This window comes from Leptonychotes weddellii, chromosome 4 (genome assembly GCF_054177405.1).
Source record: "Leptonychotes weddellii isolate Sample4059 chromosome 4, ASM5417740v2, whole genome shotgun sequence".
In the NCBI taxonomy this organism is placed as follows: Eukaryota; Metazoa; Chordata; class Mammalia; order Carnivora; family Phocidae; genus Leptonychotes; species Leptonychotes weddellii.
Window position 1 is genome coordinate 150,865,067 of NC_138372.1, and position 6,140 is coordinate 150,871,206.

A 6,140-nucleotide genomic window follows, 5' to 3' on the forward strand; every position below is an offset into this window, starting at 1 on the left:
CGTAATACCCTATCAGTCCCAGTGCTGAACGGAATCTGGCACATTTGTCTGAATGAACCTCAGAAGCTACTCTAACATTAATACAGTACAAGGGAAAACCCATGATGATCACCATTTTTAAAGTATTAAGTCTATGATTCTAATTTCATCCACAATGATGCTCCACTTGCAGAGCTAAAACCCAGCTGCTAATTTAGACATAAAGAGAGACTCAAAAGTGCTAAACTGACAGGGTAAGCACCACTCGATTCTCTTTAAGGAAAAATGCCACTCTTATTGGTTGGCTGGCAGGTTGGTTGACTTTTCTTCTGAGAAGTAATGAGAGGCAAGCGTCTAGCACATGAAAGCATCAGGAGAAAATTATCGTTTTGTCCAAGTGTGCTTTAAATCGGGAGCAATGATTTCCTGCTAACACTGAATTTATTCAGAATCCATGGAGGATTTACATGGCCAGCCTCTAATCACTTTCAGCAGAGCTCCCCACGACTGCTACAGTCCGTTGAAACAAGAGGAGAGATTGTCATCTGAGATTTGCCACATCAGGGCTTCATGAAAATACAAAATCAACACCTTCCCTTTCTCCCTCTCCTACCCCAGATGATTTCTGAATTTCCGTGCATTTGTGAATTCACAGAAGCATGAACAGAATGACGTGAACATCACAAATGCAAATGTCTTTGCTCCTAACAAATTGCTCTAGCTTCCCTCCTTCCCTAAGTTTGGGAGTGGGAGGGAATGGACTCCACACATCATTTCATCTTAAGTTCAGAAGGTGAGGGCAAACGTGAGTTACACTTTTCCAAAGTGTTTTGTTAGGAGTAGCTCTTACACACACACACACACACACACACACACACCCTCAACTATTTTTTTTGCAATGCTGCTTTGTACTTTAATAAAACTGACATCTGCATCTCTAAACAAATACTTTACTGTCAAAAGAATCTAGCTTAGTTTCATTTGCTTGAAATGTTTTCATCTCAGACCAAATTTAGACTACCCCACCACCTGTTTACACCACCAATCTCCAGCAAAGAAGCAAAAACTCACCTCTTCCATCCACTTCCCAGATGGAACAGTCAAGGTGACCCAGATATCCAAGAGGTTAATTTAATTAGCCCCTACCTCCTTCTTGAGAATGTGCAACCTTTGTGCTCCAAACGCTGCAGAAACACTCATCAACTCCACAGTGCATGAGAGGGCAATTTCCTATCGGAAAGATTCAGTGTATACTGGGCAGCATTTGAGCTCTTTACGAAATGCTGACGGGGGGGTGCAGGGTGAGCGAAATGGGTGTATAAAGGGTCAAAAGGTACAAACTTCCAGTTATAAGTCACAGGGATGTCATGTACAGCATGGTGGCTGTAAGTTCACACTAAATTGCTATTTCAAAGATGCTGAGAGAATAAATCTTAAAAGTCTTCACCATAAGAAAAAAATTTTTCTAACTATGTATGGTGACAAATGTTAACTAGACTTACTCATTTTGATCATTTAGCAATACATACAAATATCAAATCAAGAAAAAGAAAAAAATACTGAGACAGAGTAATACGAAAAAAGAGTGAACAATCTAGGCTATTCTGGAAACAATATTTAATACTTTTGGAGCCTGTTTCCACATCTGTGAATGGGAGGTTTGTGGTGGCCAAGAGATCAGGCTAGGTCCCCTCCTGCTCTAAAATTCTATTAAAATATTTGCAAGGTAACTTTTATTCTCCTATTACCTCTTAAGGCTGCACCTTCTCAAATCTGTTAGGTCTCATAGCAAATAAACCTTGGCATATACAGGAGTTCGGTTAGGTATTTTTGAGGTTGAAAGCAACAGAAACCAACTCAAAGGTGAAGAAAATAAAAGGGCAGTGTTATTAAGAAGATTCAAATATGCTTTTATGAGACCTAGGGGCAGGAACACAAACAGGGACAGAAAGGGACTAGAAACAGAAAATCCAGGTGTTAAGAACCTGCAGGCATGCTTTCATTTTTGTACCTCTCTGCTTCTTCCCCTGCACTCCGCTGTGCTACTCAGCCCTGTATCACAAATGGTTATGAGAAGTTCTCTACTCAAGAAATGAGCCTGAATGGACACTAGAACCCCTGAATCTCACTTCTTGTACATCAATCAGAAAAGGGTCCAATGATAAACACAACACTGGGAGCTCACCACTGGGAGCGTAGAGAGGTTGCAGTGAATCACTGCAATGAAGAGGGTGAAGCAGTTCCTTGAAATTGGTGGGGGAGGGGAGAGAGTGGTTCACCACAGAGGGGAAGATACAAGATGAACGGGAATCTGTGTTGAAATAAGAACTATTTTCCTCGTGCTGTGTTGAGAAGTTGTGCCAAGTCCTGGTAAAAGGACTCAAGACCTGAGCTCCAGTCCTGATCCTGCCACCTATGAATAGGTTTGCTTTAATCAATCACTGTTTTGAAGTCTGGTTTCATCATCTTTGAGCAGGAATTAACATGTTTCTCACTCCCTTAGTATTCTTAGTACCAAGCACGTTGGTTTCATAATGCATTTGTCCTCCTTTCCCATTCTAAATGAGAAACTATATGAGCAAGTACTTTGTTAATATATAAAATAATATATTAACGTAGATCATTCTTAAAAGCTGATTCAAATGCAATGTAACTAGTCTATTCACTTTCTTCCAGGATCTGGGTCTTTCACCTCCATAATAAAGGTCCCCCTCAGCAGGTATGGAATACCAGAGACTATAAGCCAAAGCAATACCACCCGGCCATTAAGACCAGACTAGATATTTTATGTAGGCAGCACATGCATTTTGTATTTCTTTGGCCCATTGCCTCCTGAGAGTACATTTCTGTTATAGTACAGTGGGCTAGAAGTGGAAATCATCAGCTGCAATTCCTCTCTGTATCTCATTAGAGGTCTAGTTTCCCCTTAATGCACATGAAGACCTTTCATTAGCAATAATGGGGGCTGCACACATCAAAGAGAAAAATAGCCCTCACCACTGTGATCTAGGAGATGAGGTTACTGGGACACTTGCCTGCCTGATTGGAGAATTATGACATTCAGAGATGCATGATCAGATCAAGGAAAAATTAAAATCTTTGTGACTATTTAAAAAAAGTAAAATGCAATTTAAAAACCTCAAACTGGAGAAGGGCAACAATCAAAACTAAAAAAAATCACAGGCAGATTGAATCTAGGAATGAGTTAAGCAAGTGAAAGCCAAATGACAAGATAAACAAAGGTGGGGAAAGATTACTCGGGGGATCTGACAAAATAAGAGCTGTTTCCAATACATACAAAGTAAAACATTGGCAAGAGAGACTATGGTCCAAGAAGAAAAGGCAAGGACCATTTACCGTCAGAAGCGGTAAACACTGCTGAAAAGTTAAACAAATCCTTTGCCTCCACATCCACAAAGGAAGATGGAAGATGCCAGAAATGACTGTGCCCTGGAGAAAGGTCAATGAAAAAGAGTATTACTGAAGGAAATGGAAGTGACACCTGAGTTTATGTCTTGAGGTTGACACAAATGCCAGAAGCAATATTTTCCTACTGCAATCAACTCAACTTTAAATAAGGAGAATGGGCCACCCTCTATTGTTACAGGTCTGATGAAGTAGTAGAGTCCTTCAGTTTTGTCCAAATGTAAAAACAGTAATTTGGGGATTAAAAGAAGAGAAAGTCATTTTTACCTTTCTTTATAGTATAACATCAGTGGATGAGGATTTTTTTATAGTTTTTTCCTGAAAGGAAGACACACGTAGAAAGAAGACTAAAGATGTATCTGCAATCTATTGAAAAGGGCTTCCAGCAAGTCCTACTATACGCATGGATTCAGTAACCCATCTACTATCCCCTCACTTCATGAAGGTTCCAGGGAATACTTAATAAGACTCTGAGGCTACATCCAATCTTTTCAATCAAAGAACTGAAAATGGGTTGCCTAACTCACAGTTGTAAGGAAATGCAACTGATGTCAACATCAATCCTGTGGAATCAAATTGTGACTCTAATAAACTGATCATATGACAATTGATATGAGGGCCTAACAGCCTCTGAGAACAAGACTACAGGTAATCGAAGAATTGTCTGGGATAGACCAAACCCCTAAGGATTGGCCCAAACTCCCCAAGCTGGGGGTGGTGGCTCTTGAAAACCATTTCTGTATCTGTGGGTTTTATCCCTAAAATCACTATCGAGGATTTGGTATAGCCATTATGGGTTCTACTATAGGGCCAACCAGGCTTAAGGTACATTAGAGTCTTTTTTTTCCTACATAAAAAGGAAACTCAAGGGAATGGGTATTAGGCCACAGCTGTTTGCTCCAGCAAACTATAATTTCCCAGTAGCTCTGGCTCCCCAGCCCCTCCCTCCCTGTCTCAAGTAATCTGGAGGCAGATCAATCCCTGTCCCTGTTCCAATCCATGCAAAAAGGTGCAGACTCTAATTTGGAAAAGTCACCACACGGTAAGCCAGCTTTAACTCCTCCACTGCACAGTCTTGGCTATGGGATGCAGAAACCACCCACTGCTTTTCTCTCATCTTTGTAAACATCTAAGAGACTCGGGATCTTCATCCTTCCCCTCATTATTTATCTACTAACTGCTGTCCCAACAGAAGGGAGATAGACCTCTGTTGAGATAGACCAAAGCACTGTCCAAGGCACTGACGACTTGATCAGGCTCTCTGCAGATGGGCACTTGAGTCATTTGCTAAAATAAGCCCTATAGGCATTTGGCTTGACCCCAGTTTAGTATTACCTCTCTAAATACCCTTGTCCCATTTCTATGATAGGACTATCACAGAAGAAGATGCCCAATGAGAAGATTAAGGGAAAAATTGGTAAATGGTATATATTTAATATGAATGAGAAATGTTTACTATAAAAATGGAGTTTAAAACTCAAAACGATTCTTTCATAACACAACAGAGTTCAATGCCAGCATGGTTTGAAAATGAAGATTTCACTTAGGTTTTCCAAAGAATGTTAAAAAATACAGTGCGAACAATGTAGAAACACTTTAGAAGACACTAAAATTTGAAATTTCAAAATAATTAAGTTAGCATTAGATAACTACATCTCAATTTCCAAGCTTCCAAAAATGGAGAAAAAACTTTTAGTTTACCTCAGTATTTTAAAAATCAGGTTATCTGGGGCAGTCTGAAGATTCATTCTCTCAGGTATTTTCAATTAAGAATAATGCTATGTCTTCTAGAACCTTATCAAGCATTATCAATGATCATGGAGTCAACTTCAAATATGTTTTACTGTTTCAGTTTGTCACATTTAATTTTCCATTAGATTAATATGCTAGGCTTTTTCTGTGTTTTTGTTCTTGGGTAAGTGAATGATTTATTAGACCTGGTACTCAGTTTATGAGCTTTTCTCATTTCAACTTGAAGAAACTGCAAATATTTATAGAAGATGAACCATACATATCTGTTCCTGAAAAATGTCAGAATATAGCACTCAAATCAAATGCGAACAGAAGCTATTCCCTAACACTACATACTGTGCAGATTTAATTTCCATTGACATGTTTCCCTGAACAGTTTTTCCCACTACAGTAATTCCTAACCCCAAAACTCCTGAAATCTTCAAATGTGCACTCGCATATTACTCTGAGTTATGGGTATCTAAACAGTCATATGGAATTTAGTAAATAACCACATTTTAAAAAATATAATTGAAAAAAAAAAATAAAAAATATAATTGAATCCTGTTAATCTTACACTATGAGGAAAACAGTAATTATGTTTCAACTGATTTTCCTTTTATTTTACTCTTTGATACTTCAAGGGTGTTTTGTTTAACTCACAATAGAATTCCAAATGTAGGCAATTAGAATGCAAGGAAATAAACCAACAGAGTATACAATCCACAAGGACAGAGAACATGACCGGCTTTGTTTATCAATACATCTCATCTATGTAACACAGTCACACTCAAATGTGTGTGGACTCAAATAAGCAAGCCCCATGGGTGGGAGTGCAAATCAGTATAACCTTTCTTGAAGGCAATTTGGCAATACAGGTAAAAAGCCTTAGAATTTTATATACTCTTTGACCACTAAGTCCATTTCTAGGAGTTTATCCTAGAAAAATTAATTCATGTGAGCAAGTACCTGAATTCTAGAATGGTCAAAGGCCATAGCTTTTT